The sequence below is a fragment of the Salmo trutta genome, chromosome 28 (assembly GCF_901001165.1).
Source record: "Salmo trutta chromosome 28, fSalTru1.1, whole genome shotgun sequence".
Classification (NCBI taxonomy): domain Eukaryota; kingdom Metazoa; phylum Chordata; class Actinopteri; order Salmoniformes; family Salmonidae; genus Salmo; species Salmo trutta.
Window position 1 is genome coordinate 2,632,101 of NC_042984.1, and position 27,500 is coordinate 2,659,600.

At 48.4% G+C, this 27,500-nt stretch overlaps 1 protein-coding gene across 2 annotated transcripts in view; it reads right to left on the reverse strand.

Annotated features, from left to right (window-relative positions):
• Window positions 1-27,500, reverse strand: part of ccdc120a (coiled-coil domain containing 120a) — a 107,925-nt gene that overhangs the window by 51,819 nt on the left and 28,606 nt on the right. Inside the window, exon 1 of one of the 2 annotated variants that reach the window (XM_029718273.1) lies at window positions 12,117-12,389. The exons of the other annotated variant lie outside the window; for it this stretch is intronic. The gene's annotated coding sequence lies outside the window, so the exon portion shown is untranslated. Of the gene's footprint in view, window positions 1-12,116; window positions 12,390-27,500 lie in introns of those variants that run through there. 2 annotated transcript variants of the gene reach the window in all.

Genomic DNA, 27,500 nt, shown 5'->3' on the forward strand with positions numbered 1-27,500 from the left:
GAGAGGGGTTTTTGTTCTTTATTTTGGTTAGGCCAGGGTGTTACATTGGGTGGGCGTTCTATGTTCCTTTTTCTATGTTTTTGTATTTCTTTGTTTTGGGCCGTGTGTGTGGCTCCCAATCAGGCACAGCTGAAGCTCGTTGCTGCTGATTGGGAGTCACACATAAGGAGCATGTTTTTCCTTTGGGTTTGTGGGTAATTGTTTCTGTCAGTGTTTTGTACCAGACAGGACTGTTTGCTGTCGGTTTACTCGTTTCTTGTTTTGTATAGTGTTCATGTTGTTTATATTAAATTCTGATAATGAACACTAACTCCGCTGCACCTTGGTCCTCTTTCACCGACGACAACTGTGACAGAATTCCCCACCTACAAAGGACCAAGCAGCGGAAGAAGGCTGGCGAGGTAAGGGAGACCGAGAGGCACCCCCAAGAATTTTTTAGGGGGGGGCACAAGAGGAGTGTTGCGGGGCAAGTATGGAGCCCCAGGCCAGCTCCCCGCACTAGCATGGAGGTGCGTGGTCACAATCGGGTACGCCCAGTACCAGCACCACGCACCAGGCTTCAAGTGCGTGAACCCAGCCTCGTCAGTCAACAGTCGTCAGTGCGGCCCGCCAGTCAACAGTCGACAGAGCTGCCCGCCAGTCAACAGTCGTCAGAGCTGCCCGCCAGTCAACAGTCGTCAGAGCTGCCCGCCAGTCAACCATCACCAGAGCTGCCCGCCAGTCAACAGTCGTCAGAGCTGCCCGCCAGTCAACAGTCGTCAGAGCTGCCCGCCAGTCAACAGTCGTCAGAGCTGCCCGCCAGTCAACAGTCGTCAGAGCTGCCCGCCAGTCAACAGTCGTCAGAGCTGCCCGCCAGTCAACAGTCGTCAGAGCTGCCCGTCAGTCAACAGTCGCCAGAGAGGTCAGACTGCGCTGAACTGCCGGAGTGGCCAGACTGCGCTGAACTGCCGGAGTGGCCAGACTGCGCTGAACTGCCGGAGTGGCCAGACTGCGCTGAACTGCCGGAGTGGCCAGACTGCCCTGAACTGCCGGAGTGGCCGACTGCCTGAACTGCCGGAGTGGCCAGACTGCCCTGAACTGCCGGAGTGGCCAGACTGCCTGAACTGCCGGAGTGGCCAGACTGCGCTGAACTGCCGGAGTGGCCAGACTGCGCTGAACTGCCGGAGTGGCCAGACTGCGCTGAACTGCCGGAGTGGCCAGACTGCGCCTGACCTGCCGGAGTGGCCAGACGCCCTGACCTGCCGGAGTGGCCAGACTGCCCTGACCTGCCGGAGTGGCCAGACTGCCCTGACCTGCCGGAGTGGCCAGACTGCCCTGACCTGCCGGAGTGGCCAGACTGCCCTGACCTGCCGGAGTGGCCAGACTGCCCTGACCTGCCGAGTGGCCAGACTGCCCTGACCTGCCGAGTGGCCAGACTGCCCTGACCTGCCCGAGTGGCCAGACTGCCCTGACCTGCCCGAGTGGCCAGACTGCCCTGACCTGCCCGAGTGGCCAGACTTGCCCTGACCTGCCCGAGTGGCCAGACTGCCCTGACCTTGCCCGAGTGGCCAGACTGCCCTGACCTGCCCGAGTGGCCAGACTGCCCTGACCTGCCGAGTGGCAAGACTGCCCTGACCTGGCCCGAGTGGCCAGACGGCCCTGAACTCTGCCGGAGTGGCCAGGGACGCCCGCCAACCCGGTGAGTCCGGTGCCTACGCCTAGGGACAGGCCTCTGTCATGTTCCCCAGCCTGGTGATCCTGGGTCAGTGCCGTCAGAGCAGCCAGGGTCGCCCGCCAGCCCAGGCGCAACCATCGCCGCCCGCCAGCCGGCGCAACATCGCCGCCCGCCAGCCGGCGCAACCATCGCCGCCCGCCAGCCGGGCGCAACCATCGCCGCCCGCCAGCCGGGCGCAACATCGCCGGCCGCCAGCCGGCGCAGTCAGTTGTCGCCCACCAGACCTTCGGCGCGGCCAGGTGCGACACCGAAGAGGGCGACGTCAAGGGTGGAGCAGAGGCCACGTCCCGCACCTGAGCCGCCGCCGTAAGAGGGCCCACCCGGACCCTCCCCTTCAGAGTCAGGTTTTGCGGCCGGAGTCCGCACCTTTGGGGGGGGGGTACTGTAACGCCCTGGCCATAGAGAGGGGTTTTTGTTCTTTATTTTGGTTAGGCCAGGGTGTTACATTGGGTGGGCGTTCTATGTTCCTTTTTCTATGTTTTTGTATTTCTTTGTTTTGGGGCCGTGTGTGTGGCTCCCAATCAGGCACAGCTGAAGCTCGTTGCTGCTGATTGGGAGTCACACATAAGGAGCATGTTTTTCCTTTGGGTTTGTGGGTAATTGTTTCTGTCAGTGTTTTGTACCAGACAGGACTGTTTGCTGTCGGTTTACTCGTTTCTTGTTTTGTATAGTGTTCATGTTGTTTATATTAAATTCTGATAATGAACACTAACTCCGCTGCACCTTGGTCCACTTCTTCAGACGACAGCCGTTACAAGGATAAAGAACCCATAGGTAGGATAAAGAACCCATAGGTAGGATAAAGAACCCATAGGTAGGATAAAGAACCCATAGGTAGGATATACCCATAGGTAGGATATACCCATAGGTAGGATATACCCATAGGTAGGATACAGAACCCATAGGTAGGATATACCCATAGGTAGGATACAGAACCCATAGGTAGGATAAAGAACCCATAGGTAGGATAAAGAACCCATAGGTAGGATAAAGAACCCATAGGTAGGATATACCCATAGGTAGGATACAGAACCCATAGGTAGGATAAAGAACCCATAGGTAGGATAAAGAACCCATAGGTAGGATAAAGAACCCATAGGTAGGATAAAGAACCCATAGGTAGGATATACCCATAGGTAGGATAAAGAACCCATAGGTAGGATATACCCATAGGTAGGATAAAGAACCCATAGGTAGGATATACCCATAGGTAGGATATACCCATAGGCCCATAGAATAGAATATATATAGAATGGTTAAATCACTATGATAATGGCGAGCCGTAGTAGAGGTTCAGGTTCAGCTGCTAGTCAGTAACAGTTTCTCTCTCTCTCAGGACGACCAGGAGTAGGTCCTGCAGCTACCTACACATCTGGTCCCCACATGTTCTCTGAAGTCTCCCCCTCTCTCCCCGTACCTCCCCCCTGTCTCCCCCCAGTCTGCAGAGCAACAGTGGAACAGGAGGAGGAGAACGGCTGCATCAAACAGTCTCTTGTTCATTATTACACTTTCAGAGCTAAAGACATTCCACAACACAACACAACACAGTATCTGAAGTGTCTTCCTACTAAAAAAAAAACCCCACAGTGAGAGTGTCAAAGGGATTTTAAGTTAAACATATTTTTGGTCAATAGAACAGAGAATTATAATACCGTGGTTGGTGTGATGGGGGAAAAAACAACCGCAGCTTTGAGAAACAAGGTGTTGATAAAGAGAGGAGGGAAAACACACACACACAGAGAGAGAGAGAGAGAGAGAGAGAGAGAGAGAGCAGGACTATACCACCACTATGGTAGCTGATACATGTGGTTTAGGGCCACGTGTGTATGTGTATTGTACCTGGGGGAGGGTATCTCTGACCTCGTTTCCCAGTATGGCTGTAGATCCAAATGAACAGAGGTGGAAAACAGAGCCCACTGGAAGGAGAAGAGGGATGAAGAGAGAGAGAGAGAGAGAGAGAAGGATGTGCTGAGAGAGAGAGAGAGAGACAGAGAGAGAGAAGGGAGGAAGTGCTGAGAGAGAGAGAGAGAGAGAGAGAGAGAGAGAGAGAGAGAGAGAAGGGAGGAAGTGCTGGGGTGCACATTAGAATCAATGATCTACTAATCACTCATTCTGTGATAGAGATACAGATTGGACATTCTGTGCCTCGCCTTGCTCAAACGGATCCCCTCAAACACTGTGATTGCTCTAGATGGAGCTACACAGACAGATAGCATCTAAAGATAACAGGGAGGGAGATTGAGTGAATAAAAACATGAACAGCACAGAGAGAGGAGGAGAGAGGGAAGAGAGGAGAGGATAGAGGGATGAGAGGAGAGAGAGAAGAGAGAAGAGAACAGAGGTAAGACAGGAGAGGGGAGGAGAGAGGGAAGAGAGGAGAGAGGGATTACAGAGGGATGAGAGAGGAGGACAGAAGGATGAGAGAGGAGGACAGAAGGATGAGAGAGGAGGACAGAGGGATGAGAGAGGAGGACGGATGAGAGGACAGAGGGATGAGAGAAGAGGAGAGAGAGATGAGAGGAGAGAGGTAAGACAGGGATGAGAGGAGAAGGGGCAGCTGGAGACATGAGAATGCAAATAGGAGAGGATTTGAATATTCAAATCCTGTGGAGCCTGGAGAGGCAAGTGGAGCCTTGGGAGGACTGTGGAGCTGGGGAGGACTGTGGAGCTGGGGAGGCAAGTGGAGCTGTGGAGGACTGTGGAGCTGGGGAGGACTGTGGAGCCTGGGGAGGACTGTGGAGCTGGGGAGAACTGTGGAGCCTGGGGAGGACTGTGGAGCTGGGGAGGACTGTGGAGCTGGGGAGGACTGTGGAGCTGGAGAGGACTGTGGAGCTGGGGAGGACTGTGGAGCTGGGGAGGACTGTGGAGCGGGGGAGGACTGTGGAGCTGGGGAGGACTGTGGAGCTGGGGAGGACTGTGGAGTTGGGGAGGACTGTGGAGCTGGGGAGGACTGTGGAGTTGGGGAGGACTGTGGAGCTGGGGGAGGACTGTGGAGCTGGGGAGGACTGTGGAGCTGGGGAGGACTGTGGAGCTGGGGGGGGAACTGGGGAGGACTGTGGAGCTGGGGAGGACTGTGGAGCTGGGGAGGCCTGTGGAGCTGGGGAGGACTGTGGAGCTGGGGAGGACTGTGGAGCCTGGGGAGGCCTGTGGAGCTGGGGAGGACTGTGGAGCTGGGGTGGACTGTGGAGCTGGGGAGGACTGTGGAGCCTGGGGAGCTGGGGAGGACTGTGGAGCCTGGAGAGGACTGTGGAGCTGGGGAGGCCTGTGGAGCTGGGGAGGACTGTGGAGCTGGGGAGGACTGTGGAGCTGGGGAGGCCTGTGGAGCCTGTGGAGCTGGGGAGGACTGTGGAGCTGGGGAGGACTGTGGAGCTGGGGAGAACTGTGGAGTTGGGGAGGACTGTGGAGCCTGTGGAGCTGGGGCAGGACTGTGGAGCTGGGGCAGGACTGTGGAGCTGGGGGAGGACTGTGGAGCTGGGGAGGACTGTGGAGCCTGGGAAGGACTGTGGAGCTGGGAAGGACTGTCCCCAGCCATTTATTTTATATAACTCGGCAAGTCAGTTAAGAACAAATTCTTATTTACAATGACGGCCTACCAGAAGGCCTCCTGCGGGGACAGGGGGCTGGGATTAAAAATAGAAATAAATTAAATAAAAATATAGAACAAAGCACGCATCACGACAAAAGAGACAACACTACATAAAGAGAGACCTAAGACAACAACATAGCATGGCAGAAACACATGACAACACAGCATGGTAGCAACACAACATGACAACAACATGGCAGCAACACAACATGGCAGCAGCACAACATGGTAGCAGCACAAAACATGGTACAAACATTATTGGCCACAGACAACAGCACAAAGGGCAAGAAGGTAGAGACAACAATACATCATGCAAAGCAGCCACAACTGTCAGTAAGAGTGTCCGTGATTGAGTCTTTGAATGAAGCGATTAAGATAAAACTGTCCTCCTCCCTGTCCCCAACATACAGAATACCCTCCTCCCTGTCCCCAACCATACAGAATACCCTCCTCCCTGTCCCCAACATACAGAATACCCTCCTCCCTGTCCCCAACATACAAAACACCCTCCTCCCTGTCCCCAACATACAGAATACCCTCCTACCTGTCCCCAACATACAGAATACCCTCCTCCCTGTCCCCAGCATACAGAATACCCTCCTCCCTGTCCCCAAATACAGAATACCCTCCTCCCTGTCCCCAACATACAGAATACCCTCCTCCCTGTCCCCAACCATACAGAATACCCTCCTCCCTGTCCCCAACATACAGAATACCCTCCTCCCTGTCCCCAACCATACAGAATACCCTCCTCCCTGTCCCCAACATACAGAATACCCTCCTCCCTGTCCCCAACCATACAGAATACCCTCCCCCCTGTCCCCAACATACAGAATACCCTCCTCCCTGTCCCCAACCATACAGAATACCCTCCTCCCTGTCCCCAACATACAGAATACCCTCCTCCCTGTCCCCAACCATACAGAATACCCTCCCCCCTGTCCCCAACATACAGAATACCCTCCTCCCTGACCCCAACCATACAGAATACCCTCCCCCTGTCCCCAACTATACAGAATACCCTCCTCCCTGTCCCCAACCATACAGAATACCCTCCTCCCTGTCCCCAACATACAGAATACCCTCCTCCCTGTCCCCAACATACAGAATACCCTGTCCCCAACATACAGAATACCCTCCTCCCTGACCCCAACCATACAGAATACCCTCCTCCCTGTCCCCAACATACAGAATACCCTCCTCCCTGTCCCCAACCATACAGAATACCCTCCTCCCTGTCCCCACCATACAGAATACCCTCCTCCCTGTCCCCAACCATACAGAATACCCTCCTCCCTGTCCCCAACCATACAGAATACCCTCCTCCCTGTCCCCAACCATACAGAATACCCTCCTCCCTGTCCCCAACATACAGAATACCCTCCACCCTGTCCCCAACATACAGAATACCCTCCTCCCTGTCCCCAGCATACAGAATACCCTCCTCCCTGTCCCCAACATACAGAATACCCTCCTCCCTGTCCCCAACCATACAGAATACCCTCCTCCCTGTCCCCAACCATACAGAATACCCTCCTCCCTGTCCCCAACCATACAGAATACCCTCCTCCCTGTCCCCAACCATACAGAATACCCTCCTCCCTGTCCCCAACCAATACAGAATACCCTCCTCCCTGTCCCCACCATACAGAATACCCTCCTCCCTGTCCCCAACCATACAGAATACCCTCCTCCCTGTCCCCAACCATACAGAATACCCTCCTCCCTGTCCCCAACATACAGAATACCCTCCTCCCTGTCCCCAACCATACAGAATACCCTCCTCCCTGTCCCAACCATACAGAATACCCTCCTCCTGTCCCCAACCATACAGAACCCAACATTCAGAATACCCTCCTCCCTGTCCCCAACATACAGAATACCCTCCTCCCTGTCCCCAACATACAGAATACCCTCCCCCTGTCCCCACATGCAGATACCCTCCTCCCTGTCCCCAACATTCAGAATACCCTCCTCCCTGTCCCCAACATACAGAATACCCTCCTCCCTGTCCCCAACATTCAGAATACCCTCCTCCCTGTCCCCAACATTCAGAATACCCTCCTCCCTGTCCCCAGCATACAGAATACCCTCCTCCCTGTCCCCAACATTCAGAATACCCTCCTCCCTGTCCCCAACATACAGAATACCCTCCTCCCTGTCCCCAGCATACAGAATACCCTCCTCCCTGTCCCCAACATACAGAATACCCTCCTCCCTGTCCCCAACCATACAGAATACCCTCCTCCCTGTCCCCAACCATACAGAATACCCTCCTCCCTGTCCCCAACCATACAGAATACCCTCCTCCCTGTCCCCAACCATACAGAATACCCTCCTCCCTGTCCCCAACATACAGAATACCCTCCTCCCTGTCCTCAACCATACAGAATACCCTCCTCCCTGTCCCCAACCATACAGAAAACCCTCCTCCCTGTCCCCAACATACAGAACACCCTCCTCCCTGTCCCCAACCATACAGAATACCCTCCTCCCTGTCCCCAACCATACAGAATACCCTCCTCCCTGTCCCCAACCATACAGAATACCCTCCTCCCTGTCCCCAACATTCAGAATACCCTCCTCCCTGTCCCCAACATACAGAATACCCTCCTCCCTGTCCCCAACATACAGAATACCCTCCTCCCTGTCCCCAACATTCAGAATACCCTCCTCCCTGTCCCCAACATTCAGAATACCCTCCTCCCTGTCCCCAACATACAGAATAGCCTCCTCCCTTTCCCCAACATTCAGAATACCCTCCTCCCTGTCCCCAACATTCAGAATACCCTCCTCCCTGTCCCCAGCATACAGAATACCCTCCTCCCTGTCCCCAACATTCAGAATACCCTCCTCCCTGTCCCCAACATACAGAATACCCTCCTCCCTGTCCCAACCATACAGAATACATGGTATCTCCTAGGTCCTCTCTGCCTTGTCATGGTCTCTCCTAGGTCCTCTCTGTCTTGTCATGGTCTCTCCTAGGTCCTCTCTGTCTTGTCATGGTCTCTCCTAGGTCCTCTCTGTCTTGTCATGGTCTCTCCTAGGTCCTGTCTTGGTCTCTCCTAGGTCCTCTCTGTACCCAACATGTTCTCTCCTAGGTCCTCTCTGTCTTGCCATGGTCTCTCCTAGGTCCTGTCTTGGTCTCTCCTAGGTCCTCTCTGTACCCAACATGTTCTCTCCTAGGTCCTCTCTGTCTTGCCATGGTCTCTCCTAGGTCCTGTCTTGGTCTCTCCTAGGTCCTCTCTGTACCCAACATGTTCTATCCTAGGTCCTCTCGGTCTTGTCATGTTCTCTCCTAGGTCCTCTCTGTCTTGTCTTGGTCTCTCCTAGGTCCTCTCTGCCTTGTCATGGTCTCTCCTAGGTCCTCTCAATCCCCTGGATGTTCTGGTACGTCTCTGTCTCAACGTGTGTTACCTCCATACCATGGGTGGCCGAATTATGTAGTTCAATTTGTTGTTGATCTGATCATGGACACATTCTTCATGTTGGGTTGTGGCTGAGTGAGTGCTTGGCATATTTGGGGGACGCTTCCCAAGCTCAAAATAACAGCTGATTGGGGAGGGAATCAATCAATAAGTACAGCTGATTGGGGAGGGAATCTACCATTGTCACCCACAGACTAGAGAGTCTGTTCACCCACAGAGACTAGAGAGTCTGTTCACCCACAGAGACTAGAGAGTCTGTTCACCCACAGAGACTAGAGAGTCTGTTTACCCACAGAGACTAGAGAGTCTGATCACCCACAGAGACTAGAGAGTCTGTTCACCCACAGAGACTAGAGAGTCTGTTCACCCACAGAGACTAGAATCTGTTCACCCACAGAGACTAGAATCTGTTCACCCACAGAGACTAGAGAATCTGTTCACCCACAGAGACTAGAGAGTCTGTTCACCCACAGAGACTAGAGAGTCTGTTCACCCACAGAGACTAGAGAGTCTGTTCACCCACAGAGACTAGAGAGTTTGTTCACCCACAGAGACCAGAGTCTGTTCACCCACAGAGACTAGAGAGTCTGTTCACCCACAGAGACTAGAGAGTCTGTTTACCCACAGAGACCGGAGAGTCTGTTCACCCACAGAGACTAGAGAGTCTGTTCACCCACAGAGACTAGAGAGTCTGTTCACCCACAGAGACTAGAGAGTCTGTTCACCCACAGAGACTAGAGAGTCTGTTCACCCACAGAGACTAGAGAGTCAGAGAGTCTGTTCACCCACAGAGACTAGAGAGTCTGTTCACCCACAGAGACTAGAATCTGTTCACCCACATCTACAAATCATACACACAACCACTCTCCACTCTCCCTTCCCCTCTCCTCTCCCTTCCCCTCTCCACTCTCCCTTCCCCTCTCCACTCTCCCTTCCCCTCTCCTCTCCCTTCCCCTCTCCACTCCCTTCCCCTCTCCTCTCCCTTCCCCTCTCCTCTCCCTTCCCCTCTCCACTCTCCCTTCCCCTCTCCACTCTCCCTTCCCCTCTCCTCTCCCTTCCCCTCTCCACTCCTTCCCCTCCTCCTCTCCCTTCCCCTCTCCTCTCCCTTCCCCTCTCCACTCTCCCTTCCCCTCTCCTCTCCCTTCCCCTCTCCTCTCCCTTCCCCTCTCTCTACCCTCCTCCTCTCCTCTCCCTTCCCCTCTCCTCTCCCTTCCCCTCACCTCCTCCCTCCCCTCCTCTCCCTCTCCCTTCCCCTTCCCCTCTCCTCTCCCTTCCCCTCTCCTCTCCCTTCCCCCTCCTCTCCCTTCCCCTCTCTCCACTCCCTTCCCCTCTCCTCTCCCTTCCCCTCTCCTCTCCCTTCCCCTCTCCACTCTCCCTTCCCCTCTCCTCTCCCTTCCCCTCTCCTCTCCCTTCCCCTCTCCACTCTCCCTTCCCCTCTCCTCTCCCTTCCCCTCTCCACTCTCCCTTCCCCTCTCCTCTCCCTTCCCCTCTCCTCTCCCTTCCCCTCTCCACTCTCCCTTCCCCTCTCCTCTCCCTTCCCCTCTCCTCTCCCTTCCCCTCTCCTCTCCCTTCCCCTCTCCTCTCCCTTCCCCTCTCCTCTCCCTCACCCCTCTTTCCTCCTCTTCCCTGAACTTTCCTGCTCAACTACCCAGTGTCCAGGACAGCTACCATCATCAGTAGGTACCAGTATAGACAGAGCTCAGACATAAACATACTGTAGTTTACCACCATCAGTAGGTACCACTATAAAGTACAGTATATACTAGGGGATTGCTATGGATACTAACTTGGACATTTAAAAACTGTAGTAGATAAAAATAAACACAGATCTAAACTCTGACCTTTGATTTTACTTCTATCTACACAGTAGATTATCTCTCTGGCTGTGGCCCCGGTGCAGAAGTATCAACAGTATCACACACAGTAGACTAACTCTCTGGCTGTGGCCCCGGTGCAGAAGTATCAACAGTATCACACACAGTAGACTATCTCTCTGGCTGTGGCCCCGGTGCAGAAGTATCAACAGTATCACACACAGTAGACTAACTCTCTGGCTGTGGCCCCGGTGCAGAAGTATCAACAGTATCACACACAGTAGACTATCTCTCTGGCTGTGGCCCCGGTGCAGAAGTATCAACAGCATCACACACACGGTAGGATATCTCTCTGGCTGTGGCCCCAGTGCAGAAGTATCAACAGCATCACACACACAGTAGTCTATCTCTCTGGCTGTGGCCCCGGTGCAGAAGAATCAACAGCATCACACACACAGTAGGCTAGCTCTCTGGCTGGAGCCCCAGTGCAGAAGTATCAACAGTATCACACACAGTAGACTATCTCTCTGGCTGTGGCCCCGGTGGAGAAGTATCAACAGTATCACACACACAGTAGTCTATCTCTCTGGCTGTGGCCCCGGTGCAGAAGTATCAACAGCATCACACACACAGTAGGCTATCTCTCTGGCTGGAGCCCCAGTGCAGAAGTATCAACAGTATCACACACAGTAGACTCTCTCTCTGGCCCCGGTGCAGAAGTATCAACAGTATCACACACAGTAGGCTATCTCTCTGGCTGGAGCCCCAGTGCAGAAGTATCAACAGTCTCACACACAGTAGACTCTCTCTTTGGCTGTGGCCCCGGTGCAGAAGTATCAACAGTATCACACACACAGTAGGCTATCTCTCTGGCTGTGGCCCAGGTGCAGAAGTATCAACAGTATCACACACAGTAGGCTATCTCTCTGGCTGTGGCCCCGGTGCAGAAGTATCAACAGCATCACACACACAGTAGACTCTCTCTCTGGCTGTGGCCCCGGTGCAGAAGTATCAACAGCATCACACACACAGTAGACTCTCTCTCTGGCTGTGGCCCCGGTGCAGAAGTATCAACAGCATCACACACACAGTAGACTCTCTCTCTGGCTGTGGCCCCGGTGCAGAAGTATCAACAGTATGCTGAAGTATCAACAGTATGCTCAGGTTGGGATTACAGCGTAGTACTACTTTCCCAAAGACAAATGTTAACAATGACCCTTGCTTTTGGCCAAGCAATCCTACACCAACATGTTGATTCAGAGGATCAGCACATGGAGACAGTCTCAAATAACACATAGTCATATCAAAGTAATGACCTAATCAATAACAGGTTTGCACTGACAAATAATTTAATATATAATATTTAATTAAAAACCTACAGTGGTGCCTTTCCTGCTGAGATGTGCCTTTCCTCTTGTTTGGAAAATAAAAATAAAAAATTCAACTTTTGACGGGGTTTCCAAATGTGAACATGGATTGCTGTTGTTAACATTCAACAATGTGATATTAAACAACAAACGTGTATTGTAGGAAATGACATTGAAGAATACATACTGTAAGTTACGGCTGATTACCTTGATATGTTGTTTAAACTACCCGGTGGAGCATACAGCGTGCGGAGCGAAGATCGACGTCAACACAGGTATGTATTAACCGAACCAACCCTTTCAATGTATACAGTATATTCCCATAGCGCTCGTAACACCGCATCCGGTATGCCACCACACAATCATGTAAATAAATGACGAAATGTGTCAATTAAAACGCGCGGATGAAACTTCTCAAAGTCCTCGTTTAAAAATCCATAAGAGCGTTTGTCTTGTGTGTTTCTCCGTCCTGCGGGGCGCAGCCACCTCTCTCTCTGTCTCTCTCTCTCTCTCTCTCTCCGCTTGGTTTAGACTCTGTACACAGCGACTTGTTGCGGCGATACCAAATGGTCAGATGCAGAGGGGGGTAGAAACAGCAAGCGAAAAAGACAACCATAGTATAATTCAATCTCTCATCTAATATGTATAAAAATAAGTCATTTTACATCACTTGATATGTTTTATAATTTGTTTAGTAGGCGTGTTTATTCAGATATTTTTTTTTAAAAGATTGGTTTGGTCCATTATAGCTGATGTGTAGGCTACCTAAACTGTATCCAGATTTAAACTATGCAAGATGATACAACTCAAAACCAAGTCCAGAATTTCTTGTGATAAATTGTCTTTGAAGTTGTATGTATGGTCCTGTATTTTCAGCATTTCCTTTGGAGAATAACAGTCATCAGTCATTGTTTTGTTTATTTATACACTTAAATTCAAATCAAATTCTGTAATTTCCTGAGTAGCTACAATGTTGTCATTTTATGCTGAGTTCTCTGTTTGTCCACTGAGGTTAAAAATGGAAACATTGTTACAAGACAGTCGGCAAGTTCCAGCAGTAGCTAAACAGAAGACTGGAGATGGTCACAGACAGATGTAAATGTGGATAGCCTTTCGCCGACAGGTATCAGGTTTCAGGTGTTATCTTCTAGTCTAGTGTAGGTAAACATTGAAACAAATCTATCACAACTAAAGACTATTAGAAAACTAGAGAACAAGGCTTCATAACAACCAAAGAGAGGACTGGAGAGATGGTCAAAGAAAGAAAGAGCAGGAAAGATAAGAAACAGATATCTGGTTTCAATGATTACCTTCTAGCCTACTGCAGGCTGCTACAGATGGTGTATCTTCATTTGACCAGTTTCTCACAGCAGGGAAATAATGCTGCAGCAACAGGAAATGTGAATTATTGTGTGCGGGATTATAATTAATGGATATTTCTTTTGTAAGGGTTGATGCATTTTTCGTTAGGGCAAATCAAATCTGATATTTTAAAAGTAGAAATTATAAACTTCAGAAAATGTTTTAAACCTCAAACAGGGTAATAAAATTAAGATGATCGAATTGAAATCAAGTTTTATTCGCGACCATTCGTCGTAAACAACAGGTGTGGACTAACAGTGAAATGCTTAGTTACAGATCGTTCCCAACAATGAAGAGAGAAAGAAAATAGAGAAATAATAGAAAAGTAAAATAACGTAATAATAAATACACAATGAGTAACGATAACATGGTACTATACACAGAGTACCAGTACTGAGTCAATGATAACATGGCTATATACACAGAGTACCAGTACTGAGTCAATGATAACCTGGCTATATACACAGAGTACCAGTACTGAGTCAAAGATAACATGGCTATATACACAGAGTACCAGTACTGAGTCAATGATAACATGGCTATATACACAGAGTACCAGTACTGAGTCAATGATAACATGGCTATATACACAGAGTACCAGTACTGAGTCAATGATAACATGGTACTATACACAGAGTACCAGTACTGAGTCAATGATAACATGGTTATATACACAAAGTACCAGTAATGAGTCAATGATAACATGGCTATATACACAGAGTACCAGTACTGAGTCAATGATAACATGGCTATATACACAGAGTACCAGTACTGAGTCAATGATAACATGGCTATATACACAGAGTACCAGTACTGAGTCAATGATAACATGGCTATATACACAGAGTACCAGAACTGAGTCAATGATAACATGGCTATATACACAGAGTACCAGTACTGAGTCAATGATAACATGGCTATATACACAGAGTACCAGTACTGAGTCAATGATAACATGGTTATATACACAGAGTACCAGTAATGAGTCAATGATAACATGGCTATATACACAGAGTACCAGTACTGAGTCAATGATAACATGGCTATATACACAGAGTACCAGTACTGAGTCAATGATAACATGGCTATATACACAGAGTACCAGTACTGAGTCAATGATAACATGGCTATATACACAGAGTACCAGTACTGAGTCAATGATAACATGGCTGTATACACAGAGTACCAGTAATGAGTCAATGATAACATGGGTTTATACACAGAGTACCAGTAATGAGTCAATGATAACATGGCTATATACACAGAGTACCAGTACTGAGTCAATAATAACATGGCTATATACACAGAGTACCAGTACTGAGTCAATGATAACATGGCTATATACACAGAGTACCAGTACTGAGTCAATGATAACATGGCTATATACACAGAGTACCAGTACTGAGTCAATGATAACATGGCTATATACACAGAGTACCAGTACTGAGTCAATGATAACATGGCTATATACACAGAGTACCAGTACTGAGTCAATGATAACATGGCTATATACACAGGGTACCAGTACTGAGTCAATGATAACATGGCTATATACACAGAGTACCAGTACTGAGTCAATGATAACATGGCTATATACACAGAGTACCAGTAATGAGTCAATGATAACATGGCTATATACACAGAGTACCAGTACTGAGTCAATAATAACATGGCTATATACACAGAGTACCAGTACTGAGTCAATGATAACATGGCTATATACACAGAGTACCAGTACTGAGTCAATGATAACATGGCTATATACACAGAGTACCAGTACTGAGTCAATGATAACATGGCTATATACACAGAGTACCAGTACTGAGTCAATGATAACATGGCTATATACACAGAGTACCAGTACTGAGTCAATGATAACATGGCTATATACACAGAGTACCAGTACTGAGTCAATGATAACATGGCTATATACACAGAGTACCAGTACTGAGTCAATGATAACATGGCTATATACACAGAGTACCAGAACTGAGTCAATGATAACATGGCTATATACACAGAGTACCAGTACTGAGTCAATGATAACATGGCTATATACACAGAGTACCAGTACTGAGTCAATGATAACATGGTTATATACACAGAGTACCAGTAATGAGTCAATGATAACATGGCTATATACACAGAGTACCAGTACTGAGTCAATGATAACATGGCTATATACACAGAGTACCAGTACTGAGTCAATGATAACATGGCTATATACACAGAGTACCAGTACTGAGTCAATGATAACATGGCTATATACACAGAGTACCAGTACTGAGTCAATGATAACATGGCTATATACACAGGGTACCAGTACTGAGTCAATGATAACATGGCTATATACACAGAGTACCAGTACTGAGTCAATGATAACATGACTATATACACAGAGTACCAGTACTGAGTCAATGATAACATGGCTATATACTCAGAATACCAGTACTGAGTCAATGATAACATGGCTATATACACAGAGTACCAGTACTGAGTCAATGATAACATGGTTATATACACAGAGTACCAGTACTGAGTCAATGATAACATGGTTATATATACAGAGTACCAGTACTGAGTCAATGATAACATGGCTATATTCACAGAGTACCAGTACTGAGTCAATGATAACATGGCTATATACACAGAGTACCAGTACTGAGTCAATGATAACATGGCTATATACACAGAGTACCAGTACTGAGTCAATGATAACATGGCTATATACACAGAGTACCAGTACTGAGTCGATGATAACATGGCTATATACACAGAGTACCAGTACTGAGTCAATGATAACATGGCTATATACACAGAGTACCAGTACTGAGTCGATGTACAGGGGTACGAGGTAATAACATGGCTATATACACAGAGTACCAGTACTGAGTCGATGTGCAGGGGTACGAGGTAATAACATGGCTATATACAAGGGGTACCAGTACTGAGTCGATGTGCAGGGCCATGGAGACCTACATTGGGGAATTCCTAGCTGCAGGATTCATCCGTCCTTCTTCCTCTCCCAGTGGCGCAGGGTTCTTCTTCGTGGAGAAGGACAAGACCCTGCGCTCGTGCATCGACTGGAAGGGGACGAGTGGAAGAACGCCTTCAACACAGCCAGCGGTCACTACGAGTATCTGGTCATGCCATTTGGCCTTACCAATGACCCTGCTGTGTTCCATGCTCTGGTTAACGATGTTCTCCGTGACATTTTGAAATGGTACGTTTTTGTCTACCTCGACTACATTCTCTTCTTCTCCCGCTTCAGCCAAGAACATGTGCTGCACGTCCGACAGGTTCTCCAACACCTCCTTGAGAACCTGCTGTTTGTAAAAGCAGAGAAGTGCCAGTTCCATCGCTCCACCATCCCTTTTCTGGGTTACATCATCTCCACTGGGAGTGTACAACTGGATCCCAAGAAGTTGAGAGCGGACGTGTATTGGCCCCAGCCTACTTCAAGGATGCAGCTGCAATGTTTCCTGGGGTTCACCAACTTCTATCGCTGCTTTATTCGGGGTTACAGCACCCTGGCTTCCCCCTCTGTCTGCAGTCACCTCGCCCAAGGTTTCGTTCACATGGTCTCCAGCTGCTGACCGGGCGTTCTGGGACCTCAAACATTTCTCCACCACAGCTCTCATCTTGGTTCATCCTGACCCATCCCGTCAGTTCGTGGTGGAGGCCGATGCTTTGGATGTCGGAGTGGGGACTGTCCTGTCCCAGCGTTCTGCCCTGGACCTCAAACTACATCCCTCAAACTAAGTTCCCCATGGCTCAGTTGGTAGAGCATGGTGTTTGCAACACCAGGGTTGTGGGTTTGATTCCCACGGGGGGCCAGTACAAAAAAAAATGCATGAAATGTATGCATTCACTACTGTAAGTTGCTCTGGATAAGAACGTCTGCTAAATGACTAAAATGTTCTTCTCCCATTGCCTCAATGCCACGGAGAAGAACTATGATGTGGGGAATAGTGAGCTTCTCGTGGTAAGGATGGCGTTGGAGGAATGGAGGCACTGGCTGGAGGGGGCAGAACATCGTTCATCGTGTGGATCGACCACAAGAACCTGGAGTATCTCCGCACAGCCAAACGCCTCAACTCCAGGCAAGCGAGATGGGCCCTGCTGTTCACACGCTTCAACTTTTCCCTCTCTTACCAGCTGGGATCCAAGAATGTCAAGCCGGATGCACTGTCACGTCGCGATAGCCCCACGACCTCTACCCCGGAACCCCACGACTTCTAACGGCCAGTTGGAGCGAACCAACCAGGACCTAGAGACTACTCTGCGCTGCCTGGTCTCCACCAACCTCACCACCTGGAGCCAGCAGCTTGTGTGGGTCGAATACGCCCACAACACCCTTCCCTGCTCTGCCACGGGCCTATACCTCCAGGTATCGACGACAAGCATATCGCCACCGGACCCCGGCTCTCCGGTATAGGCTAGGGCAGAAGGTATGGCTGTCCACCAGGGATCTGCCCCTCCGGGTGGAGTCCCGCAAACTTTCCCCCCCTGGTTTATCGGCCCGTTTCCCATCTCCAAGATCATTAGCCCCTCTGCTGTTCGTCTTCTATTGCTCTGTACCCTTCGTATACATCCTACCTTTCATGTGTCCAGAGTTAAACCCACGTCGCACAGACTTTGTCACCTGTTTCCCTGTGTATTTATACCTGTGTTCTCTGTTTGTCTGTTGCCAGTTCGTTTTGTTTCGTCAAGCCTACCAGCGTTTTCCCCTCCGCTTCTGTCTCTCGATTGTTCCTGTTACCTAATTTTCCCGGTGTTGACCTTTTCTGCCTGCCCTGACCCTAAGCCTGCCTGCCGTTCTGTACCTTTGCCCCACCTATCTGGATTACTGACCTTTGCCTGCCTTTTGCCTGCCCCTGTTCGATTATTAAAATGTTGTTACTGCGACGTTGTCTGCATCTGAGTCTTATCTGAAACATGATAGATAACTAGGAATAAAGTGACAGATAATAAACAGTAGCAGCAGCGTATGTGATGAACCCAGAAAATGAGTGCAAAAAGGGTCAATGCAGATAGTCTGGGTAGCTGTTTGGCTAAATATTTAACTATTTAGTAGTCTAATGGCTTGGGGGTAGAGGCTGTTCAGGGTCCTGCTGGTCCCAGACTTGGTGCATCTGTACCGCTTGCCGTGTGGTAGCAGAGAGAACAGTCTATGACTTGGGTGGCTGGAGTCTTTTACAATTTTTAGGGACTTCCTCTGACACCGCCTGGTATAGAGTTCCTGGATGGCAGTGAGCTTGGCCCCAGTGATGTACTGGGCCGTACGCACTACCTTCTGTAAAGACTTACAGTCAGATGCCAAGCACTTGCCATACCAAGCTACTACGTTAACAAGAACCCACCAGTCAGGTCTCTGTTCCTACTACTTTAACAAGAACCCACCAGTCAGGTCTCTGTTCCTACTACTTTAACAAGAACCCACCAGTCAGGTCTCTGTTCCTACTACTTTAACAAGAACCCACCAGTCAGATCTCTGTTCTACTACTTTAACAAGAACCCACCAGTCAGGTCTCTGTTCCTCCTACTTTAACAAGAACCCACCAGTCATGTCTCTGTTCCTCCTACTTTAACAAGAACCCACCAGTCAGGTCTCTGTTCCTACTACTTTAACAAGAACCCACCAGTCAGGTCTCTGTTCTACTACTTTAACAAGAACCCACCAGTCAGATCTCTGTTCTACTACTTTAACAAGAACCCACCAGTCAGGTCTCTGTCCTACTACTTTAACAAGAACCCACCAGTCAGATCTCTGTTCCTACTACTTTAACAAGAACCCACCAGTCAGGTCTCTGTTCCTACTACTTGAACAAGAACCCACCAGTCAGGTCTCCTTACTACTACTTTAACAAGAACCCACCAGTCAGATCTCTGTTCTACTACTTTAACAAGAACCCACCAGTCAGGTCTCTGTTCCTCCTACTTTAACAAGAACCCACCAGTCATGTCTCTGTTCCTCCTACTTTAACAAGAACCCACCAGTCAGGTCTCTGTTCCTACTACTTTAACAAGAACCCACCAGTCAGGTCTCTGTTCTACTACTTTAACAAGAACCCACCAGTCAGATCTCTGTTCTACTACTTTAACAAGAACCCACCAGTCAGGTCTCTGTCCTACTACTTTAACAAGAACCCACCAGTCAGATCTCTGTTCCTACTACTTTAACAAGAACCCACCAGTCAGGTCTCTGTTCCTACTACTTGAACAAGAACCCACCAGTCAGGTCTCTGTTCCTCCTACTTTAACAAGAACCGACCAGTCAGGTCTCTGTTCCTACTACTTTAACAAGAACCCACCAGTCAGGTCTCTGTTCCTACTACTTTAACAAGAACCCACCAGTCAGGTCTCTGTTCCTCCTACTTTAACAAGAACCGACCAGTCAGGTCTCTGTTCCTACTACTTTAACAAGAACCCACCAGTCAGATCTCTGTTCCTACTACTTTAACAAGAACCCACCAGTCAGGTCTCCTTACTACTACTTTAACAAGAACCCACCAGTCAGATCTCTGTTCTACTACTTTAACAAGAACCCACCAGTCAGATCTCTGTTCCTCCTACTTTAACAAGAACCCACCAGTCAGATCTCTGTTCTACTACTTTAACAAGAACCCACCAGTCAGGTCTCTGTTCCTACTACTTTAACAAGAACCCACCAGTCAGGTCTCTGTTCCTCCTACTTTAACAAGAACCCACCAGTCAGGTCTCTGTTCCTACTACTTTAACAAGAACCCACCAGTCAGGTCTCTGTTCCTACTACTTTAACAAGAACCCACCAGTTAGATCTCTGTTCCTACTACTTTAACAAGAACCCACCAGTCAGGTCTCTGTCCTACTACTTTAACAAGAACCCACCAGTCAGGTCTCTGTTCCTACTACTTTAACAAGAACCCACCAGTCAGATCTCTGTCCTACTACTTTAACAAGAACCCACCAGTCAGGTCTCCTTACTACTACTTTAACAAGAACCCACCAGTCAGGTCTCTGTTCCTACTACTTTAACAAGAACCCACCAGTCAGGTCTCTGTTCCTACTACTTTAACAAGAACCCACCAGTCAGGTCTCTGTTCCTCCTACTTTAACAAGAACCCACCAGTCAGGTCTCTGTTTCTACTACTTTAAAAAGAACCCACCAGTCAGGTCTCTGTTCCTACTACTTTAACAAGAACCCACCAGTCAGATCTCTGTTCCTACTACTTTAACAAGAACCCACCAGTCAGGTCTCCTTACTACTACTTTAACAAGAACCCACCAGTCAGGTCTCTGTCCTACTACTTTAACAAGAACCCACCAGTCAGGTCTCTGTTCCTACTACTTGAACAAGAACCCACCAGTCAGGTCTCTGTTCCTCCTACTTTAACAAGAACCCACCAGTCAGGTCTCCTTACTACTACTTTAACAAGAACCCACCAGTCAGGTCTCTGTCCTACTACTTGAACAAGAACCCACCAGTCAGGTCTCTGTTCCTACTACTTTAACAAGAACCCACCAGTCAGGTCTCTGTTCCTCCTACTTTAACAAGAACCCACCAGTCAGATCTCTGTTCCTACTACTTTAACAAGAACCCACCAGTCAGGTCTCTGTTCCTCCTACTTTAACAAGAACCCACCAGTCAGGTCTCTGTCCTACTACTTGAACAAGAACCCACCAGTCAGGTCTCTGTTCCTACTACTTTAACAAGAACCCACCAGTCAGATCTCTGTCCTACTACTTTAACAAGAACCCACCAGTCAGGTCTCTGTTCCTCCTACTTTAACAAGAACCCACCAGTCAGGTCTCTGTCCTACTACTTGAACAAGAACCCACCAGTCAGGTCTCTGTTCCTACTACTTTAACAAGAACCCACCAGTCAGGTCTCCTTACTACTACTTGAACAAGAACCCACCAGTCAGGTCTCTGTTCCTTCTACTTTAACAAGAACCCACCAGTCAGGTCTCTGTCCTACTACTTGAACAAGAACCCACCAGTCAGGTCTCTGTTCCTACTACTTTAACAAGAACCCACCAGTCAGGTCTCTGTCCTACTACTTTAACAAGAACCCACCAGTCAGATCTCTGTTCCTACTACTTTAACAAGAACCCACCAGTCAGGTCTCTGTTCCTCCTACTTTAACAAGAACCCACCAGTCAGGTCTCTGTTCCTCCTACTTTAACAAGAACCCACCAGTCAGGTCTCTGTTCCTACTACTTTCACTTGTCACAAGCAGATCAGAAATAGCCCCTTAATTACCACACCAAAGGCAACAGCCACAGCACAGTGACGTGTGTGTGTGTGTGTGTGTGTGTTAGAGAGAGTGTTTGAATGGGGGGAAGTTGAGCTGAGGTTCACTGGGAACAGAGTGCATCTCCTGTACTGCGTCTGGCCCTTCCTGGAATTCACCCTGGATAGGCTGAGGGACAGTTCCCACACTGGGACTCTGCACCAAATAACACCCTATTCCCTACATTGTGCACTACTTTGGACTAGAGCCATCAAAAGTAGTGCACTACATAGGGTTCCATTTCAGACACTGACTGGGAGAGAGGAGGGGGCTGTACCACTGGAAGAGGAGAGTAGAGGGGTGGGTCGTATTCATTAGGCACCCAAGTGAAAGAAAACAGACTGAAATGTGGAGGAACTACCTGGATTTGTCCCATCAGAAACACACACTTTTGTATTTTGTTGCAAAAATACTTTCCTACTGTGTGCCCTAATGAACAGTCCCATAGTCTGTCCTGCTGTGACTGAACTCTGGCAACAGTTCATTAAATCAAACAATGAGACATGGAACAACACAATGAATAAGCTATCCGAACAACACTATCAGCCATCAGCTGAACAATATGACAGATTACAGATAACGTATATCACCTTCTCTATTGGTGGGTTGAACCTACAGTATATCCCATGTTTTATACATTATGACAGTGTCAAAGCTCGTCCATTCATATGACTGTAGAACAGGGACAATTAAATGTTAACTAGCTACAAAGTAGCCTAAAGTATGCCTACCTGGCAGAATGATATCAAATCAAAAACTTTACAACAAGTGTACGTAGACCTTACCATGAAATTGCTTACTTACAAGCCCTTAACCAACAGTGCAGTTCAAGAAAAAAATATTTACCAAATGAACTAAAATAAAAAATTATAAAAAGTAACACAATAAAATAACAAGGCTATATACAGGGGGTATCGGTGCCGAGTCAGTTGAGGTAATTTGTACATGTAGGTAGGGGTGAAGTGATTATGCATAGATAATAAACAGCGAGTAGCAGCAGTGTACAAAACAAATGGAGGGGGGGGGGTCAATTTAATAGTCCGGTGGCCATTTTATTAATTGTTCAGCAGTCTTATGGCTTGGGGGTAGAAGCTGTTATTAAGGAGCATTTTGGTCCTAGACTTGGTGCTTTGGTACCACCTGCCGTGCGGAAGCAGAGAGAATAGTCTATGACTTGGGTGACTGGAGTCTCTGACAAATTTATGGGCTTTCCTCTGACACTGCCTATTATATAGGTCCTGGATGGCAGAAAGCTTGGCCCCAGTGATGTACTGGGCCATACGCACTACCCTCTGTAGCGCTTTACGGTCAGATGCCGAGCAGTTGCCATACCAGGCAGTGATGCACCCGGTCAGGATGCTCTCGATGGTGCAGCTGCAGAACTTTTTGAGGATCTGAGGACAGATGCCAAATATTTCTAGTCTTCTGGGGGGGAAAAGGTTTTGTCGTGCCCTCTTCACGACTGTCTTGGTGTGTTTGGACCATGATAGTTCATTGGTGATGTGGACACCAAGGAACTTGAAATTCTCGACCCGCTACACTACAGCCCCATCGATGAGAATGTTGTTTGGCCCGCCTTTTCCTATAGTCCACGATCATCACCTTTGTCTTGCATACATTGAGGGAGAGGTTGTTGTCCTGGCACCACACTGCCAGTTCTCTGAACCCCTCCCTATAGGTTGTCTCATCGTTGTCGGTGATCAGGCCTACCACTGTTGTGTCGTCAGCAAACTTAATAATGGTGTTGGAGTCGTGTTTGGCCACGCAGTCGTGGATGAACAGACCGAGTCTGTAATACCTACATGTTTCAAGCAGACCACCATAGTCCCTGTGCCCAAGAAAGCAAAGGTAACCTGCCTAAATGTTTACAGGCCCGTAGCACTTACGTCTGTAGCCATGAAGTGCTTTGAAAGGCTGGTCATGGCTCACATCAACAGCATCCTCCCAGATACCCTAAACCCTAGACCCACTCCAATTTGCATACCGTCCTAACAGCTCCACAGATGATGCAATCTCTATCGCACTCCACACTGCCCTTTCCCACCTGGACAAAAGGAACACCCATGTGAGAATGACGTTCATTGACTACAGCTCAGCGTTCAACACCATAGTGCCCTCAAAGCTCATCACTAAGCTAAGGACCCTGGGACTAAACACCTCCCTCTGCAACTGGATCCTGGACTTCCTGACGGGCCACCCCCAGGTGGTAAGGGTAGGCAACAACACATCTGCCCCGCTGATCCTCAACACAAAGGCCCCTCAGGGGTGCGTACTTAGTCCTCTCCTGTACTCCCTGTTCACTCATGACTGCATGGCCAGGCACGACTCCAACACCATCATTAAGTTTTGCGATGACACAACAGTGGTAGGGCTATTCACCGACAACGACGAGACAGCCTATAGGGAGGAGGTCAGAGACCTGGCCGTGTGGTGCCAGGACAACAACCTCTCCCTCAACGTGATCAAGACAAAGGAGATGATTGTGTACTACAGGAAAAGGAGGACCGAGCACACCCCCATTCTCATCGACAGGGCTGTAATGGAGCAGGTTGAGAGCTTCAGGTTCCTTGGTATCCACATCACTAACAAACTAACATGGTTCAAGCACACAAAGACAGTCATGAAGAGGGCACGATAAAACCTGTTCCCCCTCAGGAGACTGAAAAGATTTGTCATGGGTCCTCAGATCCTCAAAAGGTTCTACAGCTGCACCATTGAGAGCATCCTGACTGGTTGCATCACTGCCTGGTATGGCAACTGCTTGGCCTCCGACCGCAAGGCACTACAGAGGGTAGTGCGAACAGCCCAGTACATCACTGGGGCCAAGCTTCCTGCCATTCAGGACCTCTATACTAGACGGTGTCAGAGGAAGGCCCTAAAAATTGTCAAAGACTCCAGCCACCCTAGTCATAGACTGTTCTATCTGCTACCGCACGGCAAGCGGTACCGGAGCACAAAGTCTAGGTCCAAGAGGCTTCTAAACAGCTTCTACTCCCAAGCCATAAGACTCCTGAACATCTAGTCAAATGGCTACCCAGACTATTTATATAAATGTACTATTTGCATTGCCCCCCCCCTCCCACACCACTGCTGCTCTCTGTTGTTATCATCTATGAATAATCGCTTGAATAACTCTACCTACATGTACATATTACCTCAATTACCTCAACTAACCGGTGCCCCAGCACAATGACTCTGTACCGGTACCCCTGTATATAGTCTCCACATTGACTCTGTACCGGTACCCCCTGTATATAGCCTCCACATTGACTCTGTACCGGTACCCCCTGTATATAGCCTCCACATTGACTCTGTACCGGTACCCCCTGTATATAGCCTCCACATTGACTCTGTACCGGTACCCCCTGTATATAGCCTCCACATTACATTGACTCTGTACCGGTACCCCCTGTATATAGCCTCCACATTGACTCTGTACCGTAACACCCTGTATATAGCCTCCACATTGACTCTGTACCGGTACCCCCTGTATATAGCCTCCACATTGACTCTGTACCGGTACCCCCTGTATATAGCCTCCACATTGACTCTGTACCGGTACCCACCTGTATATAGCCTCCACATTGACTCTGTACCGGTACCCCCTGTATATAGCCTCCACATTGACTCTGTACCGGTACCCCCTGTATATAGCCTCCACATTGACTCTGTACCGGTACCCACCTGTATATAGCCTCCACATTGACTCTGTACCGGTACCCCCTGTATATAGCCTCCACATTGACTCTGTGCCGGTACCCCCTGTATATAGCCTCCACATTGACTCTGTACCGGTACCCCCTGTATATAGCCTCCACATTGACTCTGTGCCGGTACCCCCTGTATATAGCCTCCACATTGACTCTGTACCGGTACCCCCTGTATATAGCCTCCACATTGACTCTGTACTGGTACCCCCTGTATATAGCCTCCACATTGACTCTGTACCGGTACCTCCCTGTATATAGTCTATTGTTATTTTACTGCTGCTCTTTAATTACTTGTTACTTTTATTTATTATTCTTATCTGTACTACGTTGTTGGTTAGGGGCCTGTAAGTAAGTATTTCACTCTAAGTAAGGTCTACACCTGTTGTATTTGGCGCATGTGACAAATAAAATTTGACTTGATTTGATTTTGAAAGGATCTGAGATATGAGACCAAGATCTTCGGAAAGTATTCAGACCCCTTTACTTTTATCACATTGTTACAGCCTTATTCTGAAATTGCTTAAATTGTACCTCATAATGACAAAGCAAAAACAGGTTTTTAGAATTTTTTGCAAATCTATTAAAAATAAAATACTGAAATATCACATTTACATAAGTATTCAGACCCTTTACTCAGTACTTTGTTCAAGCACCTTTGGTAGCGATTACAGCCTCGAGTCTTCTTGGGTATGACGCTACAAGCTTGGCACACCTGTATTTGGGGAGTTTCTCCCATTCTTCTCTGCAGATCCTCTCAAGCTCTGTCAGGTTGGATGGGGAGCGTTACTGCACAGCTATTTTCAGGTCTCTCCAGAGATGTTCGATTGGGTTCAAGTCCGGGCTCTAGCTGGGCCACTCAAGGACATTCAGAGACTTGTCCCGAATCCACTCCTGCGATGTCTTGGCATTTGTGATTAGGGTTGTTGTCCTGTTTGAAGGTGAACCTTCGCCCCAGTCTGAGGTCCTGAGTGCTCTGGAGCAGGTTTTCATCAAGGATCTCTCTGTAATTAGCTCCGTTCATCTTTTCCTCGATCCTGACTAGTCTCCCAGTCCCTGCTGCTGAAAAACATCCCCACAGCATGATGCCGCCACCACCATGCTTCACCGTAGGGATGGTGCCAGGTTTCCTCCAGACATGATGCTTGGCATTCAGGCCATAGTTCAATCTTGGTTTTATCAGAACAGAGAATCTTGTTTCTCATGGTCTGAGAGTCCTTTAGGTGCCTTTTGACAAACTCCAAGCGGGCTGTCATGTGCCTTTTACTAATGAGTGGCTTCTGTCCTGCCACTCCACCATAAAGTCCTGATTGGTGGAGTGCTGCAGAGCTGGTTGTTCTTCTGGAAGGTTCTCCCATCTTCAGAGGCACTCTGGAGCTCTGTCAGAGTGACCATCGGGTTCTTGGTCACCTCCCTGACCAAGGCCCTTCTCCCCTGATTGCTCAGTTTGGCTTATGCTCTGACATGCACTGTCAACTGTGGGACCTTATATAGATAGGTGTGTGCTTTTCCAAATCATGTCCAATCAATTTAATTTACCACATGTGGACCCCAATCAAGATGTAGAAACATCTCAAGGATGATCAATGGAAACAGGATGCACCTGAGCTCAATTTCGAGTCTCATCGCAAAGGGTCTGAATACTTATGGAAATAAGGTATTTCTGTTTTTTATTGTAATAAATGTGCAAAAATGTCTAAAAACCTGTTTCTGCTTTGTCATTATGTGGTATTGTGGTGTCATTATGGGGTATTGTGATGTCATTATTGGGTATTGTGATGTCATTATGGGGTATTGTGATGTCATTATTGGGTATTGTGATGTCATTATGGGGTATTGTGATGTCATTATGGGGTATTGTGATGTCATTATTGGGTATTGTGTATCGATTGATGAGGAAAATGTTTTATTGAATCCATTTTAGAATGAGGCTGTAACGTAACAAAATATGGAAAAAGTCAAGGGGTCTGAATACTTTCCAAATGCATTGTAACCAAAAACCTGATCTAATTTGTGTATTTATACTGAGTTTGCAGCAAACAGAATGTTTCCCAGAATTGTTTGCTAGAAGGTCACAATTTACCTCTGAATACTTTCCAAATGCATTGTATGTGTTTGACCCAGGTCTGCAGACTACATATGTGTTTGACAGAGACAGACGGACGGACAGACGGACAGGCGGACAGACACAGCAAGACACAACCAGACAGCCAGACATAGCCAGAAACAACCAGACAGCCAGACAGA